This window comes from Hyperolius riggenbachi, chromosome 7, assembly GCF_040937935.1.
Source record: "Hyperolius riggenbachi isolate aHypRig1 chromosome 7, aHypRig1.pri, whole genome shotgun sequence".
Lineage (NCBI taxonomy): Eukaryota > Metazoa > Chordata > Amphibia > Anura > Hyperoliidae > Hyperolius > Hyperolius riggenbachi.
In genome coordinates, this window is record NC_090652.1 from 45,185,232 (window position 1) to 45,206,798 (window position 21,567).

Sequence of the window (21,567 nt, forward strand, 5' to 3'; positions counted from 1 at the left end):
AACTGCAAAGTGGAGTGTGCATAATTATTCAGCCCCCTGAGTCAATACTTTGTAGAACCACCTTTTGCTGCAATTACAGCTGCCAGTCTTTTAGGGTATGTCTCTACCAGCTTTCCACATCTATAGACTGAAATCCTTGCCCATTCCTCTTTGCAAAACAGCTCCAGCTCAGTCAGATTAGATGGACAGAGTTTGTGAACAGTAGTTTTCAGATCTTGCCACAGATTCTCGGTTGGATTTAGATCTGGACTTTGACTCTGCCATTCTAACACATGAATATGTTTTTTTTAAACCATTCCATTGTTGCCCTGGCTTTATGTTTAGGGTCGTTGTCCTGCTGGAAGGTGAACCTTCGCCCCAGTCTCAAGTCTTTTGCAGACTCCAAGAGGTTTTCTTCCAAGATTGCCCTGTATTTGGCTCCATCCATCTTCCCATCAACTCTGACTAGCTTTCCTGTCCCTGCTGAAGTGAAGCACCCCCAGAGCATGATGCTGCCACCAGCATATTTGACAGTGGGGATGGTGTGTACTGAGTGATGTGCAGTGTTAGTTTTCCGCCACACATAGCGTTTTGCATTTTGGCCAAAAAGTTCCATTTTGTTCTCATCTGATCAGAGCACCTTCTTCCACATGTTTGCTGTGTCCCCCGCATGGCTTGTGGCAAACTGCAAACGGGACTTCTTATGCTTTTCTGTTAACAATGGCTTTCTTCTTGCCACTCTTCCATAAGGGCCAACTATGGACAGATTCCCCCACCTGAGCTGTAGATCTCTGAAGCTCGTCCAGAGTCACCATGGTCCTCTTGAATGCATTTTTGATCAGTGCTCTCCTTTTTTGGCCCGCGAGTTTAGGTGGACGGCCTTGTCTTGGTAGGTTTACAGTTGTGCCATACTCCTTCCATTTCTGAATGATCGCTTGAACAGTGCTCCGTGGGATGTTCAAGGCTTTGGAAATCTTTTTGTAGCCTAAGCCTGCTTTAAATTTCTCAATAACTTTATCCCTGACCTGTCTGGTGTGTTCTTTGGACATCATGGTGTTTTTGCTCCCAAGATTCTCTTAGACAACCTCTAAAGTTGTCACAGAGTAGCTGTATTTGTACTGACATTAGACTGCATACAGGTGCACTCTATTTAGTCATTAGCACTCATTAGGCTATGTCTATGGGCACATGACTGCACTCAGACCAAAGGGGGCCGAATAATTACGCACACCCCACTTTGCAGTTATTGATTTGTAAAAAAGGTTTGGAATCATGTATGATTTTTGTTCCACTTCTCATGTGTACACCACTTTGTATTGGTCTTTCACGTGGAATTCCAATAAAATTGATTCATGTTTGTGGCAGTAATATGACAAAATGTGGAAAACTTCAAGTGGGCCGAATACTTTTGCAAGCCACTGTAACTGCAGGGGAACAAACAAAAGGCCGTCAGGTTTACCCTCAGGAATATCCTGCTGAAATGGTCTTAAGGTGATTGTTAGATCCTCTACGGGATCTGTAGCTGCCACCACCACATGATCTAGCAGGATACCCACTGGAGATGAGGGCAGAACTGTCTCGGGCTCGAAACATCGAGACAGGGCATCGGCTTTAATATTTTTGTTACCAGGTTTATAAGTAATTATGAACCTTAATCTAGAGAAGAATAAAGCACAGCGGGCCTGCCTGGGGTTGAGTCTCTTGGCTCCCTCGATGTACTCTAGATTTTTATGATCTGTATATACTGTAATCACATGTTCCACCCCTTCCAGCTAATGACGCCACTCCTCAAAGGCCATGTTAACCGCCAACAGTTCTCTATAATTGTCAATTTATCACCAGTTTCTGGGATCGCGGCAGGGATTCCAATGGTTATTAATAATATACAATACTAGCCAACCCGCGGCGTAGCATACACTGCATAAGGGGGTAGAGGGCAGGAAGGGGGTATTAGGCACAGCGGCGGGGAGAGGGGTCGGACTCTCCCTCACCTGGGTCCCCCATGTGCGCTCCCCCTCCAGCTTAAGCTCAGCAGGACCCCCCTCACCTGAGTCACCATGTGCATTCTCCCTGCAGCTTAAGCTCAGCAGCACCCGCCCTCCCTCACCTGGGTCCCCCATGTGCGCTCCCCCTCCAGCTTAAGCTCAGCAGGACCCCCCTCCCTCACCTGGGTCCCCCATGTGCGCTCCTTCTCCTGCTTAAGCTCAGCAGGACACCCCTCCCTCACCTGGGTCCCCCATGTGCGCTCCCCCGCCAGCTTAAGCTCAGCAGGACCCCCCTCCCTCACCTGGGTCCCCCATGTGCGCTCCCCCGCCAGCTTAAGCTCAGCAGGACCCCCCTCCCTCACCTGGGTCCCCCATGTGCGCTCCCCCTCCTGCTTAAAGGAATACTTAAGTCATCAAAAAAAATGACTTCTACTCACCTGGGGCTCTCCTCAGCCCCCTGCAGCTGAACGGTGCCCTCGCCGTATCCCTCCGATGCGCCTGGACTCGCCGGTCACCGGCCGACAGGCGTCATCTATAATGCTATTGCGGCCGGGAACGCGGCTAATAAGCCGCGTTTCCAGCCTGTCGGCCGGTGACGGCCAAACCGGTAGTGCCCGCCGGCGAGTCCAGGCGCATCGGAGGGACACGGCGAGGGCACCGTTCAGCTGCAGGGGGCTGAGGAGAGCCCCGGGTGAGTAGAAGTCATTTTTTTTTGATGACTTAAGTATTCCTTTAAGCTCAGCAGCAGCCGCCACTATTAGTAAGAGGCAGCGGGCGGGGATGACTCACCTCTTCCATGTTCCAGCGTGCATTCCACTGTCGTCACTTCCTGCAATGCTACCCACTGTATTGGAGTAATTTGCCTTCTTAGAACAGAAGGAAATCTGCAATAATTCAACTATAAGTGAACATTTGAGGTTACCCACAATGCACTGCTACTAAACATGCAAATCTTCCCTTTTCACCCTTGGTAAGCTAAGCAAGCATCCAGAACCGCTGGTGTACAGCAAGCATATAGCTTTAAATTTTAAACTGTCATATCAACCCCACATGTAGACAGCCTGTTTCAGACTTTTGGTTCTCATCAGTACTTGGCAGGGATTGATATGGCTGTATGAGCTAGGGCTTGGACCAGTACAACAGAGTAACCAAGCAGCTCAGGGTGACCCATACCACTCGGAATGTATAGGGGGATAAAAGGGACCAAAAAGACCCCCTACTAAAAAAAAGCAAAGCTTGGTGTAATTTGCCTTCTTAAAACTGACGGAAATCTGCAATAATTCAGCTATAAGTGAACATTTGTGTTTACCCACAATGCACTGCTGCTAAATATGCAAATTATCCCTCTTCGCCCTTGGTTTGATATGACACTACTTCTTCTTCTTGATTGGACCAGCCCCTTCTTCTTGCTTGGACCGGCCCTGGGGGCAGAGCGCTACTTCTTCTTCTTGCTTGAAAGTTGAGGTACTTACTCTATTATATATATAGATTACTGCTGCACTCTCCAGAGACTGTTAATTGCAATAGTACTTTAAATCTAAGTTATACAGCTACAATATTCTTACAAAAGTCCTCAGAATTAAGGCTGCAGTTATCTCACAAGCAATCCTCAGAGTCTCGCCAGAAAAAACATGTCCATGCTTGGAATTGCTGCAGAGAGTTCAATGGTCAATAGCACTGCTGTATTTCCCCCTCCTGAAAAATATGCACAAGAACTCCACATAGGGTAATATCGTTCAGACTATTAATGTATGCAGCACACCACCAAAAAAGTGCCTATGTGATCTGTGAGGGCTATTGCCTATTAGTTACAGTCCCGCACCCCTCTTCCTATATGCTCACCGAATGAAGACCACCCCAGATTTCAGGTGGATTTTAGGCAGTAATTAATTCCACATCAAGGTACTGTTGAATCCTGAGAAAAATGACTCAACATAGGGTAATACTGTTCACATATATTCAAACTGTTCAGCTACATTCCTCTGTGCACAACAGTGATTTCATTCCATGCAGTGATGCTCCCACTCCCTGTACATCAATCTACTCACCAGATGGAGCCCACCTCTGAAGATAGGTGGAAACTGAACTTGATTATAACCTCCGAACAAATTCTCCAACTCTTATTCAAAAGCTTAGCCTCTCCTGAGGTCCCTTATTCCGACAAAATTCTCAGCAGTGCTATTGACCATTGAACTTTCTGCAGCAATTCCAAGCATGGACATGTTTTTTTCTGGTGAGACTCTGAGGATTGCTTGTGAGATAACTGCAGCCTTAATTCTGAGGACTTTTGTAAGAATATTGTAGCTGTATAACTTAGATTTAAAGTACTATTGCAATTAACAGTCTCTGGAGAGTGCAGCAGTAATATTGTATATTGTTAATAGCCAACAGTTCTCTGTACCCAATATCATAATTTTTCTCTGCTGGAGAAAATTTACGGGAGAAAAAAAGAACATGGGTGTAACCGTCCCTGCAGTCCTGAGTGCTGAGACAGCACTGCCCCCACTCCTATCTCAGAGGCGTCCACCTTCAATGATCAAAGGCTGTGTCACGTCCACATGTCTAAGAATAGGCGCGGAACAAAATAATTTTTCAGTTGCGTGAAGGCTTCACAAGCCTCCTTAGACCATTTGTAGGTATCAGCCCCTTTTTTGGTCAAGGAAGTAAGCGGAGCGACCACTGAGGAGAACCCTTTTATAAACTTTCTGTAATAGTTGGCAAAGCCAAGGAATCTTTGGAGTGCCTTCAGACCAGAAGGTTGAGGCCACTCCAAGACTGCCGCTCCCTTCTTTTTGTCCATGGATAGACCATTATTGGAGATGATGTAACCCCAAAACGGCACTTCAGTGACCTGAAATACGCATTTTTCAATTTTCGCGTATAAACAATTTTGCCTCAGTTTGTTACATAGTTACATAGTTATTTTGGTTGAAAAAAGACATACGTCCATCGAGTTCAACCAGTACAAAGTACAACTCCAGCCTGCTCCCTCACATATCCCTGTTGATCCAGAGGAAGGCGAAAAAACCCTTACAAGGCATTAGCCCCAAAAGGGAAAAATTCCTTCCCGACTCCAGATGGCAATCAGATAAAATCCCTGGATCAACATCATTAGGCATTACCTAGTAATTGTAGCCATGGATGTCTTTCAACGCAAGGAAAGCATCTAAGCCCCCTTTAAATGCAGGTATAGAGTTTGCCATAACGACTTCCTGTGGCAATGCATTCCACATCTTAATCACTCTTACTGTAAAGAACCCTTTCCTAAATAAATGGCTAAAACGTTTCTCCTCCATGCGCAGATCATGTCCTCTAGTCTTTTGAGAAGGCCTAGGGACAAAAAGCTCATCCGCCAAGCTATTATATTGCCCTCTGATGTATTTATACATGTTAATTAGATCTCCTCTAAGGCGTCTTTGTTCAAAACAAACTTGACCTGTTCCCTGTGTTCCTGTAAATTCTTTGAGAAAATCAAGATGTCGTCCAAATAAACAACGACAAAACGACCCAGCACCTCTCTAAAAATTTCATTAACTAGCTCCTGAAACACTGCTGGGGCATTACACAACCCGAAGGGCATCACCAGGTATCCATAATGCCCATCGGGTGTGTTGAAGGCCATTTTCCACTCGTCCCCCTGCCTGATGCGAATCAAATTGTATGCCCCCCTCAGGTCCAGTTTAGAAAAGATACGAGCACCAGAAACTTGAGAAAACAAGTCATTAATCAAAGGCAAGGGGTAACGGTTTTGAATGGTAATTTTGTTCAATGCTCTATAGTCGATACAGGGACGGAGTCCACCGTCCTTTTTTTGAACAAAAAAGAATCCTGCCCCTGCTGGTGACTTGGAGGGACGAATGAAACCTTTCTCCAGATTCTCTTTAATATAATCTTTCATAGCTAGCTGTTCTGGACCTGAGAGGGTGTACAGGTGACCTCGGGGAGGCATAGTTCCGGGTCGAAGGTCAATGGGGCAATCAAACTCCCTGTGTGGAGGTAACTTATCTGCTGACCGCACACAGAACACGTCAGAATAGGCAGCATACTGAGACGGGACACCTTCCAATTGCACCTTTGCCGTACCAAAAGTAATTTTCTCCAAACAATGGTCCCAACACTCAGAAGACCAGGCCAGTAGTTGCCCGGTGCTCCAGTCAACCTGAGGAGAGTATTTACGTAACCAGGGCATGCCCAGAATGATAGTGGAAGAGGACATTTTTAATACATAAAACTGAATCTCTTCTTTATGTAATACCCCTACTCTCAACGTCAGAACCGGAGTTTGAGAGAGGGGATGCCCTTCTTGTAAGGGAGAATCATCAATGGCGGTCACATAAAAATGCATATCCATGGGGAGAATTGGTATTTTCCATTTTAAAACAAAATCACGATCAATAAAATTTGCTGCAGCACCAGTATCGACAAATGCCTGAGTCTCCACTACCCTTTTAGCCCAGAAAATGGAGCAGGGTAGCAATAACTTATTATCAGAGTGAGGTAACACTGGTCCGCCTAGAGGAGCGCCTCCAACTACCCCTAGGCGGAGGAGTTTCCCGGCTTTTTGCTGCAGTTCAACACCAAATGACCCTTCTCCCCACAATAAAGGCAAAGACCCTCTTTCATCCTCCGCTTTTTCTCAGTTTCAGAAATTTTAGAATGACCGAGCTGCATCGGTTCATCTGCAGGAGTAGTGACCGAAGGGGGCGAATATACTCTGGCAGCTTGTGCCCCAAGACCGACCCTTCTTATGATACCGAATTCTTCGGTCTATCTTTATAGCCAGGGTAATGGCCTCATCAAGGGTCTTAGGCTCAGGATGATTGATCATCACGTCAGCCATGGACTCAGACAACCCAGTGAGGAATCGATCCAGTAATGAATAGTGTTCCCAGCATGAAGGTACTGCCCACTTCCTGAATTCAGAAGCGTAATCTTCCGCAGAACCGTGACCCTGGCGGAGATTTTTTTAACTTTCTCTCAGCCGTAGCAGCAATGTCTGGGTCGTCATAGATGACCGCCATGGCCGTAAAGAACGCCTGCATGGACGACAACACTTCATGTCCGGCAGGGAGGCTATAGGCCCAAGTTTGCGAGTCACCATGTAACAGGGTTTTAATCAAAGTGACTCGCTGTAATTCTGTACCAGATGCAATAGGCCTCATTTCAAAATACGACATGCATCTGTTTTTAAAGTTTCTGAAATCCGACCTATCTCCTGAAAATTTCTCTGGGAGAGCCATCTTGGGCTCCAAGACATGAGTGGGAGGCGCTGATGACACTGTGCAATCGGGTGGATCTGCTGGCTACCAATGTTAATGAACTCATTAAAACAGTTAACTTGCAGCAGACCCAGATTGACCAACTAATTCAAACAGTTAACCGTTTAAAAGACCCGAATGCACAAGTGCCCTCCCCTCATGTCATAGAACCCAGGGTGCCTCCTCCTGAAAAATTCTCGGGGCATCCCTCGGATTTTCAAAATTTTAAACACAGGTGTTTATCTTATTTTGAATTACGGCCAGTATCATCAGGTACAGAACGCCAGAGAATTACCTTAATTAAGACGTTATTATCTGGTAATTCACAGTCCTGGGCCTACAGTCTCCCTCAGGAGAATGAGGCTCTGGCCTCAGTTGACACTTTTTTTAAGGCAATGGCAGTTATATACGATGATCCCGATTTAGCCATAACGTCAGAAAGGAAATTGAAGACACTCAGGCAGGGGCATAATCCTGTTGAAACTTATGCAGCTGAGTTTAGGAGATGGGCAGTCTCAGCCAGATGGGGGAAATACGCACTCTTAGATTGTTTTTTGTCGGGGTTATCCGATGCAGTTGCCGACTTGATGTTGGGGCACCCCAAACCTAAATCATTGGATGAAGCCATCTCACTTGCTGTCAAAATTGATCGGCGAGTTCGCTATCAGAAGCAAGCTCGAAGTAAAGTTCCAGGGAAATATGCTTCTGGTATCTTTTCTGCTTCAGTGTCTTCCTCTCCACCTCGTGATGAGCCAATGCAGATTGGGCAAACCAAGCTCACAGAGGTCGAGAAAAACAGGAGACGCAATGAAAAATTATGTCTTTATTGTGCTGAGAAATGGCATATAGTGGCTGCTTGTCCCAAGAAGGCGGAAAACTCTATCGCCTAGGAGTAGCTGGAGGTACTACCCTAGGCGATTCAGTCTTACCTCTAAGCAATAAACATTTATTACTCCTGTGCTCTATCACCTGGAGGGAGCAGGTTCACTCCACTCCGTTTATAGACTCTGTCAGAATCTCATATTAACAATCACAAGAAAATGTATGCATTCTCTACACCAAGCTTAACCCTTTCAAGTCTAGCTGTGCAAATCTGGCTAAAATGGCTTACCATGAGACATGCTCACGCAGAAATGCATCTGCTTTCGCATGCCAAACTTTGCAGGGTCAAAAACCAATACCGCGAAGCGGTTGCCCTGCGGGAATTAGTTCATGCTATACAGCACTATCCAGGAGCGCCTCGGGGAGGCTTCCCATTGCCCCCATACAACCGGGGGGCTGCGGGGCCCCAGGCTCTCTCACTGCCTAGGGACCACAGCAACACCCTGGAGGTGGAGGCTGGGTAGCGCAGACGACCCCCCCAAGCGTGGCCGGCGCCGGGGGGGGGGGGGCATCCGCACCCATCTCCCAAGAATTTAAAAACAGGCACTTACCTGAACGTCCATTGCGTTCTGCTGCTGCGCATCGACTCGGGGCACTGCATGGGAAAGGAGTGACGCATGGGTCACCCCGAGCTGTGGGGCTCATGGGCTGGCTCACACACATCACTCCAGAAGGGGGGGGGGAGGACAGGCACAGACAGCCCACTTATAGAGCAAACCATCCACCACCTGCCTCCAAAGGACAGAATGCAAATATGCTCAATCACAAGAAAATGTATGCGTGCTCTACACCAAGCTTAACCCTTTCAAGTCTAGCTGTGCAAATCTGGCTAAAATGGCTTACCATGAGACATGCTCATGCAGAAATGCATCTGCTTTCGCATGCCAAACTTTGCAGGGTCAAAAACCAATACCGCAAAGCGGTTGCCCTGCGGGAATTAGTTCATGCTATACAGCACTATCCAGGAGCGCCTCGGGGAGGCTTCCCATTGCCCCCATACAACCGGGGGGCTGCGGGGCCCCAGGCTCTCTCACTGCCTAGGGACCACAGCAACACCCCGGAGGTGGAGGCTGGGTAGCGCAGACGACCCCCCCAAGCGTGGTCGGCGCCGGGGGGGGGGGGGCCATCCGCACCCATCTCCCAAGAATTTAAAAACAGGCACTTACCTGAACGTCCATTGCGTTCTGCTGCTGCGCATAGACTCGGGGCACTGCATGGGAAAGGAGTGACGCATGGGTCTCCCCGAGCTGTGGGGCTCAGGGCTGGCTCACACACATCACTCCAGAAGGGGGGGGGGAGGACAGGCACAGACAGCCCACTTATAGAGCAAACCATCCACCACCTGCCTCCAAAGGACATGCAGTGCCCCGAGTCGATGCGCAGCAGCAGAACGCAATGGACGTTCAGGTAAGTGCCTGTTTTTACATTTTTGGGAGATGGGTGCGGATGGCCCCACCCGGCGCCGGCCACGCTTTGGGGGGGTCGTCTGCGCTACCCAGCCTCCACCTCCGGGGTGTTGCTGTGGTCCCTAGGCAGTGAGAGAGCCTGGGGCCCCGCAGCCCCCCCGGTTGTATGGGGGCAATGGGAAGCCTCCCTGAGGCGCTCCTGGATAGTGCTGTATAGCATGAACTAATTCCCGCAGGGCAACCGCTTCGCGGTATTGGTTTTTGACCCTGCAAAGTTTGGCATGCGAAAGCAGATGCATTTCTGCATGAGCATGTCTCATGGTAAGCCATTTTAGCCAGATTTGCACAGCTAGACTTGAAAGGGTTAAGCTTGGTGTAGAGCACGCATACATTTTCTTGTGATTGAGCATATTTGCATTCTGTCCTTTGGAGGCAGGTGGTGGATGGTTTGCTCTATGAGTGGGCTGTCTGTGCCTGTCCTCCCCCCCTTCTGGAGTGATGTGTGTGAGCCAGCCCTGAGCCCCACAGCTTGGGGTGACCCATGCGTCACTCCTTTCCCATGCAGTGCCCCGAGTCGATGCGCAGCAGCAGAACGCAATGGACGTTCAGGTAAGTGCCTGTTTTTACATTTTTGGGAGATGGGTGCGGATGGCCCCACCCGGCGCCGGCCACGCTTTGGGGGGGTCGTCTGCGCTACCCAGCCTCCACCTCCGGGGTGTTGCTGTGGTCCCTAGGCAGTGAGAGAGCCTGGGGCCCCGCAGCCCCCCCGGTTGTATGGGGGCAATGGGAAGCCTCCCCGAGGCGCTCCTGGATAGTGCTGTATAGCATGAACTAATTCCCGCAGGGCAACCGCTTCGCGGTATTGGTTTTTGACCCTGCAAAGTTTGGCATGCGAAAGCAGATGCATTTCTGCATGAGCATGTCTCATGGTAAGCCATTTTAGCCAGATTTGCACAGCTAGACTTGAAAGGGTTAAGCTTGGTGTAGAGCACGCATACATTTTCTTGTGATTGAGCATATTTGCATTCTGTCCTTTGGAGGCAGGTGGTGGATGGTTTGCTCTATGAGTGGGCTGTCTGTGCCTGTCCTCCCCCCCTTCTGGAGTGATGTGTGTGAGCCAGCCCTGAGCCCCACAGCTTGGGGTGACCCATGCGTCACTCCTTTCCCATGCAGTGCCCCGAGTCGATGCGCAGCAGCAGAACGCAATGGACGTTCAGGTAAGTGCCTGTTTTTACATTTTTGGGAGATGGGTGCGGATGGCCCCACCCGGCGCCGGCCACGCTTTTGGGGGGGTCGTCTGCGCTACCCAGCCTCCACCTCCGGGGTGTTGCTGTGGTCCCTAGGCAGTGAGAGAGCCTGGGGCCCCGCAGCCCCCCCGGTTGTATGGGGGCAATGGGAAGCCTCCCCGAGGCGCTCCTGGATAGTGCTGTATAGCATGAACTAATTCCCGCAGGGCAACCGCTTCGCGGTATTGGTTTTTGACCCTGCAAAGTTTGGCATGCGAAAGCAGATGCATTTCTGCATGAGCATGTCTCATGGTAAGCCATTTTAGCCAGATTTGCACAGCTAGACTTGAAAGGGTTAAGCTTGGTGTAGAGCACGCATACATTTTCTTGTGATTGAGCATATTTGCATTCTGTCCTTTGGAGGCAGGTGGTGGATGGTTTGCTCTATGAGTGGGCTGTCTGTGCCTGTCCTCCCCCCCCCCTTCTTGAGTGATGTGTGTGAGCCAGCCCTGAGCCCCACAGCTCGGGGTGACCCATGCGTCACTCCTTTCCCATGCAGTGCCCCGAGTCGATGCGCAGCAGCAGAACGCAATGGACGTTCAGGTAAGTGCCTCTTTTTACATTTTTGGGAGATGGGTGCGGATGGCCCCACCCGGCGCCGGCCACGCTTTGGGGGGGTCGTCTGCGCTACCCAGCCTCCACCTCCGGGGTGTTGCTGTGGTCCCTAGGCAGTGAGAGAGCCTGGGGCCCCGCAGCCCCCTGGTTGTATGGGGGCAATGGGAAGCCTCCCCGAGGCGCTCCTGGATAGTGCTGTATAGTATGAACTAATTCCCGCAGGGCAACCGCTTCGCGGTATTGGTTTTTGACCCTGCAAAGTTTGGCATGCGAAAGCAGACGCATTTCTGCATGAGCATGTCTCATGGTAAGCCATTTTAGCCAGATTTGCACAGCTAGACTTGAAAGGGTTAAGCTTGGTGTAGAGCACGCATACATTTTCTTGTGATTGAGCATATTTGCATTCTGTCCTTTGGAGGCAGGTGGTGGATGGTTTGCTCTATGAGTGGGCTGTCTGTGCCTGTCCTCCCCCCCCTTCTGGAGTGATGTGTGTGAGCCAGCCCTGAGCCCCACAGCTCGGGGTGACCCATGCATCACTCCTTTCCCATGCAGTGCCCCGAGTCGATGCGCAGCAGCAGAACGCAATGGACGTTCAGGTAAGTGCCTGTTTTTACATTTTTGGGAGATGGGTGCGGATGGCCCCACCCGGCGCCGGCCACGCTTTGGGGGGGTCGTCTGCGCTACCCAGCCTCCACCTCCAGGGTGTTGCTGTGGTCCCTAGGCAGTGAGAGAGCCTGGGGCCCCGCAGCCCCCCCCGGTTGTATGGGGGAAATGGGAAGCCTCCCCGAGGCGCTCCTGGATAGTGCTGTATAGCATGAACTAATTCCCGCAGGGCAACCGCTTCGCGGTATTGGTTTTTGACCCTGCAAAGTTTGGCATGCGAAAGCAGATGCATTTCTGCGTGAGCATGTCTCATGGTAAGCCATTTTAGCCAGATTTGCACAGCTAGACTTGAAAGGGTTAAGCTTGGTGTAGAGAACGCATACATTTTCTTGTGATTGAGAATCTCATATTAATGCAGAGAACTGATCATACCCCTAGCCAACTCGTATACAGATGTTAAATGGTTTTCAGATAATTTGAGTGAATTTCAAGATCCGTGAGTACGGGCCAAAATCAAAATTAGATTGTGTACTTTTCAATGTTATTATTGGAAGTGAGCTGTTTATTCCTACAAGGTTAAAAATGAGATAGTATTGAAGAAATGTTGACATGTTATGCAGTATTGTTGTGTTAGTAAGTTTAACCATCTAGGTCAAGATATACACTGCTTAGCTAAGCCTGTTTTATACGCAAGATGTTAATCACATAGTGTTCACACATATCTAATAAGCTGATCAATAATATACACTTTATTTCAGATTGTATTAAACAGTTAGGCCATAAGCCTTGTGTTGGCCATTACCACTTATAACCACAGGAGGCATCTCTTGTGCCTGCTACTACCACATATAACCACAAGGGGCATCTAGATATCCTATCTAAAAATAAAGAGTGAGGTAATGCTATAAAAAGAACATGACTTCATGCAAAATCCCCTACCCCGACGCCATATTGGAAAAATCACAATAAAAAGGCCTGGCAGGCTAGCACAAAGGAGCATCAAGCCTGAAACTCTACTGAGATGATTGAGGCCTAGCAAGAGACTGCCTTCCATTGTGATTCTGAAACCCCAGAGAGGTAATATGCAATAATTCTTGGTGAATTCTTTGACAATTAGTCTATGCAAAAGTTAAAGACTTGTCTTTTTTAAACTTCAGCAGTTTTTTGTGTTTTTAGATAACTTTTTTTCTATGCTATAAGTTTTACTATTCAAATGCAATTGCAAGCTTAGAAGCAATTAACAAGCTTTGATGGATTAAGATATATCTACTTTAAGTTCTTTATATAAGAATAGAACTTCATATATCATTTTTTAAGGATAAAGCTATATTGTGTGTAACATACACTGTTCAATCTCGAGACAACAACAATCGATGAAGGATAAAAGCTACAGCAGAATATTTGCTATATTGAAATGGACTCTTTTAACTAAAGGAACTTTGAAATGTATTTTTTGGATGAAAATGTATTTTTGGAATGATTGATAACAACTGGAGAGATGTATATTCCTGTATATAAATGCTTTATCTATTTTTCTTAACAAGATAATTTTATAAAATTCAACAGCTGAGTGTTGCGTATTTCTTTCAGAGGTAAAACTGTTAACCTATAAATATTCTGTTTATAGTGAGCACGCACCCACTTCTGTCTAATTTTGGTTATGACGCTTTAAAGGCTGGTCCTTTACTGAGTTGGTAATCATTTTAAGCAGATATCGATCAGATATTTGACAGATGGCACCCCAGATGTGTTAACAGTTACCCTGGAATTAGATATATTCACTTGATGGAAGCATAGATCATTGTGAATTTTACCCGGGAAATAAGCTAGCAAACTTTTTTTATATATATGGTCAGAAATGTAAACTGCAACCATAATCTGAAGCAAAGAAGGAAGAATTCTTATGCTTTTTAATCTCAGAGAGGAGATTTTTTTTTTACATGCACACTCATGCTACGGTCTATAGAAAACTTTGATAAATAACGGGTGAAGTTATTTTTATCTGAGAAGAAAAGAGCTACCTACATATCCCTATATATCTCTGACGAGAGATTAAAGCAGGAGGATTTTAGCATCTTTTTCTTTACAACATGCAGTTGATATCTCAGAATACAGAGAAAATAATAGAGAAAGACGGACAATGTTTATAGTTCACAGTTGAACATAGCGACACTGAAAGGAAAATTGTGCGCAACAGATGATTCTAGCAAAGTGACATGCCGTATCCCTCAAGAAGAGGAGAAACAGTTTTTGTTTGTTTTTTTTACAAGACACTTTTATGAGAAATACAGTACTTTATAACAAACAAGTTAACATATAGTGCAATGACTCTTTACAAGACTGAAGATAACAGACTTCATAACTGAATTGTTATTCATTCTTCTCTGTGTCTGTTACTGGGTTAAAGGCTACGTTATCAGAACTCTCCTCCAGGAAAAGACAAAACAAAATATCTCACTAATTCACAGCTCGCAGGAGAGACAAGATATTTTTTCAGCTGAAAGTTGGAAAAAAAAAAAAGGAGACTGATTCTTGAAAAGACGCAAGCTACATGACTTTTCACCAAGCTATTAGGCTAGATTAGTTCACTCCATCGTCATAATAAGAAGTTAAATTTCAACGCCAGATGAAAATGCTCCGTGTTTAAGCATCTACCAGAGAAAAAAAAAAAATACACAGAATCCAGCGGAGATTTCACAGTGAGAACTGCAGCAGCTGATAAAAGTCTCATACACAGTTTGCTCCCCCTCCTTTATAGTAAAACACAGCAAATGAACATTCTAGCGATTTTATTTATTTTTTTTTTTTTTTTGCTCTACTTTTTCACAAGTTTTATAAATACAAAAATAAGGAACAGTTTATGCCATAGAAAGATAGAAAGATAGAACAAGGTGCAATCATGAAGATTGAGGTTTTTTATTTTTATTTTATTTATTTTTCATTATTTATTTATTTTTATAAAAAAAAAAAAAAAAAGGCAAAGTTTTGTGCAAGTGACCAAGACTCAGATATAGAGCAGTTATAGTTAGGTATCACATACATATATTATAGTGAAAAAAAAAAAAAAGATTTTAATTTTTATGTAGTTTCTACCCTCAAAGGGGGGAATTCTATATATTTTGAGGCTAGAATTGTACAGAGAAGCATTAAGGCATCCTACACATCAGTAAAGAGACTGTCATTTTTGAAGAATGGAAAAGGTTGCTATTGCTACCAGGATTTAGAAGTCTCATAGGATAATTTATTTTATCTGGCCCACCAAGACTTCAAACAAGCATCCCATGTAGGCCCGAAGAAACTTGCTAAGACAAGCGAAGACAGCTACATGCAAGAAGACTGAGCAAGATGTCAACATGAACAAGCCACTGAAACAGGCTAAGCTAGAAGATCTGATCTGAAACAGCTGAACATCAATACAATTGGGTGGAGTACCGAAAGAAGTTTGAGGCCTGAAAAGGACTTTGTACTTTTAAAAAAAAAAAAAAACTCTGAGCAATGGTTTGAAAAACAGGCTGACAACAGATCAAGATAGCACTAAGACGAGTAGGCCACTTGGGAGGCAAGAACCGAACATAGAAAGAAGAGGAAGGGCATTAAGATAAAGTAAATTATCAGGTGAGTGAACAAACTGAAGATATTAGAAGATGAAGATGGTGATTGACTTTACAGATAAAAGCAGTCAAATTAGAAGATGATGAGAAGATTTGAGATGGAGATTTGAAGATATGGAAATGGTGACACTACATGAAGATCTTGAAGAAGATTATCCTGTGATGAAAGAAGATAGCCTACATAATATCTTGAAAAGATGACTGAAACATAGATGAATGTTTTTATTTTTGATCCCATACATAAAGATGTCTATGAAGACCGGGAACTATATACCTGTGCGGTGATATAAGGATATGCTCTAGCTAAAAGAAGCAGATACCAAGAAAACGAAGAGAGATTTCTACAGTTGAAACAGGAAGATGACTGTTAGAATACAGACATACAGCAACCAAGCTAGTTCTGCAGACATCTGCACTACAACATATGCTCTGTGTGAAAAGCAGCAGAGGCCTTGTGTGAAAGGTGAAGCCTAAATGGACAATGATCTCTTAAAGATACACAAAGAAGAAAAAGTGAAGTACACTGGAGCACTGGAAGAATCGTGTTCAGATAATCTACTGATAAAGAGTGTAATGAAAATGAAAGGACATTATTTTTTTTCTGTTAATATACCTAACAAAGAACAAGATAGAAGTCAAGCTAAAGACAAGCTATGACATATGAACACACATATGAAGACATAAGTGATGTGCTATTTTTGATGAACTATTTGAAACACATAATTTTTCTGCAGAAGGAAAAGAAAATACTACTTTGATTTTTTCAGATGAACTACGAGAAAGCTTAAAGAGACATCAGCAAGGAAAGATTGAACTTTCTGCTATAACTTGAATACTTGACCAAACAAGTAAAAATACAACTTGCACCTAGTAACATCAAAATAACATATTTTTGTTTCAGAATCACATGTGAGAAGGTAGTTATTTTATGCTGAAGGTCACCAAGAATATTGCATATTATATATGTTTTGCCTCTCTTCACTTTTTTATATTTTTAAGGTGCTGAAACTGACAACCTACTCTACCATCCATAAAGATGCCACTATTATGGTGTTGGCTGAGTCTGCCGCTACTACTGCATACTGAAGCTGAACGGCATAATCTACAAGGGAAATTTCAAAATAAATTGATCACGATGCATCAACAATATGCTCAGCGCTTGAACAAGAGCAACTGTTGGATATGTTCACATACTCCACTGTCTGCAAAAATCATGCCTTATCTAGCAATTCCAGTACCACTAGAAGAATTGGTTAATACTACACATGCAAGTTATGGGACATTTTCTACAGAAAAATTCAATTACTCCATACATGGACTACAACTGACAACATGGATGTATGCACCCTGGTGGAAAATTGAAAGAGAAAATGCTGTTCAATTAAACAAAGGACAGTCATACATATGCTTGAACTCTAAAAATTGCAAAAATATTTCTACTGATTCCATCCCTACATCATTTGGGATATACTCCAAAAGGAACAATCGTAAATCTACACTGTAACTGGGAAAAAGGACTAACTTACAAGTTGACTGAAAAAGGAAAACAATATGAAAATCTCTTTGCAAATAAAACTTGGAGAGAACCACTGTTCACTTATGCATTTCAAGGAAGCATCTTGGGACAAATCAAACTGCCATATAACTGGTTCTGGGCTTGTGGAAATACAGCTTACAAGTTATTACCTATAGGTGGAAAAGGAAGGTGTACAATCATTAAAATAGCACCCGCCACTTGGTTTGTCGAGAAAGACCAGATACGCATTGAGCAAATTTCCAATCATCATATGTACAAGAGAAGTGCTGATGGAACTAAGAAAGGAAGACTCCTTCAAGTACCATGGTATGCAAAAGCTGGTGTGCATACTGGACTGATTGGAACAGGAGGACTAACTTTGATAAACTCGCAAAATATAGAATTGCTTACTGGACTATTTGATAATGCTGCAGACGAAATATTTCAGACTATTGGAATAGTGAACGAAGAGTTAAAATGGCATACTAAAATGTTGGCTCAGCATACTCTAGTGTTAGACTTTGTAACTGCAGCACAAGGAGGAACATGTGCAATTGTAGGAGCTGCTTGTTGCAATTTTTATACATCAAAACTATAGTGAAATAATAGAAGGACACTTGAAACATATGGAAAAAGTGAAAGCCGCCTTCAGAAAGAGAAATTCAGAAATAGTATCATTGGAGTTTCTCAACCCAGTTAATTGGTTTTCCGGATGGATTGGAAAAATGCTAAATACAATTCTTTGCATTATCATCATTGGAATCGCCATATATATAGGCATTCGTTTGTTTTTCTGTTGCATCAATAAGATGACCACTACCTTTAATACCCCAGAATAAGAATGGAGAAGAGTGCCCTTTAAGTCACGAACAAGTTGAATATCATGAGAGGCACTGAGACAAGACGCCCTGACGTTTATCAAGAGAAGACAGCCTTGCTATCTAGTTGAAGAAATTGTTCATGAAAAGTGACTCTGTTCTTATCAAACTAATTGATACTAAACTATCCCATTATTTTCATCATTGGAGAAAAAACATCCATATAACATAACAAAATTCACATACAAAGATGCTCACAGACTACATCATAACTTTCAAAAGACTTTAAAATCTGTGGTAAAAATCATGATTAATTCAAGAGAAAGATTTACTCCATAACACTGGAAAGATGAAACATGAAGTGGAGAAGCACCTTCAACAATGTGATGTTAGTAAATGTGGTTCATGAAGAACATATTTGAAAATGGCTTACTACAACTGGATACATTGCAAATTGCATTTCCAAGAACTTTTCAATGTCTAAGCAATATATCTACATCAAATGTAAGATGACATCACAACATGGGATCCTGCTGGTAAACTACACATACTTTGTTCTGCTACATACCATTTGTGAAAGAAACTTTGTAGTATAAGAAAGGTGTAATTAACTGTATTAATGCATAATACTAACCAACTAACTAATTAACCTGCTGTAAGCTAACAATAAAATGTTGAATGCATTGTGCTCTAAAAGCATTCAGGAGTCACATCCCATCACATCAATGGTATAATTCTTGTTTATACATTTTGAACGTTAAGTTTCACCACATGTCTTAAAATGGGAAACAATTACACTGTGGAGACCCCTGATAATAAGCTACATCTGATATCCAATGAACATGATGTTCCACCAATCACTTATAATGCTACAAAGATACCTGTCTGTACAGAAGAGGTTTGGCTATCTGGACCGATCAATCCTCTATCATCGGATGATGAAGGATCCAATACACCTGGACTAGTGAATGGATATCATGATCCATCAACACCTTCCACTGACGGTGATCTTAGTCCGACAGCACCAGGAGACTATCCAAGTCAGTCACAGCAACCTCTGTGATCCTAAGATAATCATCATGCTCCAAAATAAGCAATCTAGGAGCCACATGAAATGAGTAATTGCTGTCAACGCATTGCTACTATGAACGTTTTGCACCTGCTCTTAAATGGGAACTTACTGACTGTGAACTTCTTACATATCTACACAAGCTACCACTGTGAAGAAAACTTCAAATTCAAGGATGTCATGGAAAAGACTATAGACTATCTGGACCAGTAAAATGTGTCTGATGAAGAAGATATTAATCAAGGACTGAGACTTTTGACTAGGTCACAAAACAAGTGCCACTTAAAGAGCACAGATTTTCCTGAGAAGAAATTGTACCACTGTGGAATTAGACTTTATACTAAGAGTTAACTACTACCAAGACAAGCAAGATTCTATCATCTCTCTGCATCCGGGGGTGTCAGAATCTCATATTAATGCAGAGAACTGATCATACCCCTAGCCAACTCGTATACAGATGTTAAATGGTTTTCAGATAATTTGAGTGAATTTCAAGATCCGTGAGTACGGGCCAAAATCAAAATTAGATTGTGTACTTTTCAATGTTATTATTGGAAGTGAGCTGTTTATTCCTACAAGGTTAAAAATGAGATAGTATTGAAGAAATGTTGACATGTTATGCAGTATTGTGTTAGTAAGTTTAACCATCTAGGTCAAGATATACACTGCTTAGCTAAGCCTGTTTTATACGGAAGATGTTAATCACATAGTGTTCACACATATCTAATAAGCTGATCAATAATATACACTTTATTTCAGATTGTATTAAACAGTTAGGCCATAAGCCTTGTGTTGGCCATTACCACTTATAACCACAGGAGGCATCTCTTGTGCCTGCTACTACCACATATAACCACAAGGGGCATCTAGATATCCTATCTAAAAATAAAGAGTGAGGTAATGCTATAAAAAGAACATGACTTCATGCAAAATCCCCTACCCCGACGCCATATCGGAAAAATCACAATAAAAAGGCCTGGCAGGCTAGCACAAAGGAGCATCAAGCCTGAAACTCTACTGAGATGATTGAGGCCTAGCAAGAGACTGCCTTACATTGTGATTCAGAAACCCAAGAGAGGTAATATGCAATAATTATTGGTGAATTCTTTGACAATTAGTCTATGCAAAAGTTAAAGACTTGTCTTTTTTAAATTTCAGCAGTTTTTTGAGTTTTTAGATAACTTTTTTCTATGCTATAAGTTTTACTATTCAAATGCAATTGCAAGCTTAGAAGCAATTAACAAGCTTTGATGGATTAAGATATATCTACTTTAAGTTCTTTATATAAGAATAGAACTTCATATATCATTTTTTTAAGGATAAAGCTATATTGTGTGTAACATACACTGTTCAATCTCGAGACAACAACAATCGATGAAGGATAAAAGCTACAGCATAATATTTACTATATTGAAATGGACTCTTTTAACTAAAGGAACTTTGAAAATGTATTTTTTGGATGAAAATGTATTTTTGGAATGATTGACAACAACTGGAGAGATGTATATTCCTGTATATAAATGCTTTATCTATTTTTCTTAACAAGATAATTTTATAAAATTCAACAGCTGAGTGTTGCGTATTTCTTTCAGAGGTAAAACTGTTAACCTATAAATATTCTGTTTATAGTGAGCACGCACCCACTTCTGTCTAATTTTGGTTATGACGCTTTAAAGGCTGGTCCTTTACTGAGTTGGTAATCATTTTAAGCAGATATCGATCAGATATTTGACAACTCGGGTTCAGCTGTGAATGTCATGTCTTATGATTTTGCTGTCAAATTTGGTTTTCCTTTAACTCCTGTGGGACGTCAGATACGGATTACCGCAGTGGATGACTCCCCATTACCAATTAAACAGTCCATCACTCAGACTCCTATGTTGTTGTGTCAGTTAGGAGTCTTGCATAAGGAACAAATACAGTTTCTGGTACTCAAAATGTCCACCTCCACCATCATTCTGGATATGCCATGGCTTAAAAAACATTCTCCTCAGATTGACTGGAGTTCCAGACAGTTGTTAAGCTGGTCTCCTTATTGTCATCATCATTGTCTGGAGAACGTTACCTTAGCCACTACTGAAATTCAAGTGGAGGGGACTTCTGAGTCGTCCTCTGAACCCCCTGAGATGGATTCCTGGGTGGATTGGGTACCTACGTTAAGCCCATTCCAACAGGACGTCCCTGAAGGGGAACCAGATGGGGTTCTATTCGTTCCATTGCAATTCATAATTTAAAATTCTTCATGCATTCCATACCCATAAAAATGCTGGTCATCCAGGGATTGCTCGCACACAGGAGTTGTTAGACCGTTGCGTCTGGTGGCCTTCGCTAGTGTCAGATTGTAAGGAATTTGTCAATAATTGCTCCGTTTGTGCTAGGAGTAAGTCGTCTAGACGGGCTCCTGTGGGTACCTTACAGTCACTTCCAGTGCCTGAGCAGCCCTGGACCCATGTGTCCATGGTCTTTGTGGGTGAACTGCCTAGATCAGAAGGTAAAACAGTCATATGGGAGGTAGTCGATAGGTTCAGTAAGATGGCCCACTTTATTCCCTTGGACGGACTCCCCACTGCACAAGAGTTGGCAGGGCTCTTCATCCATC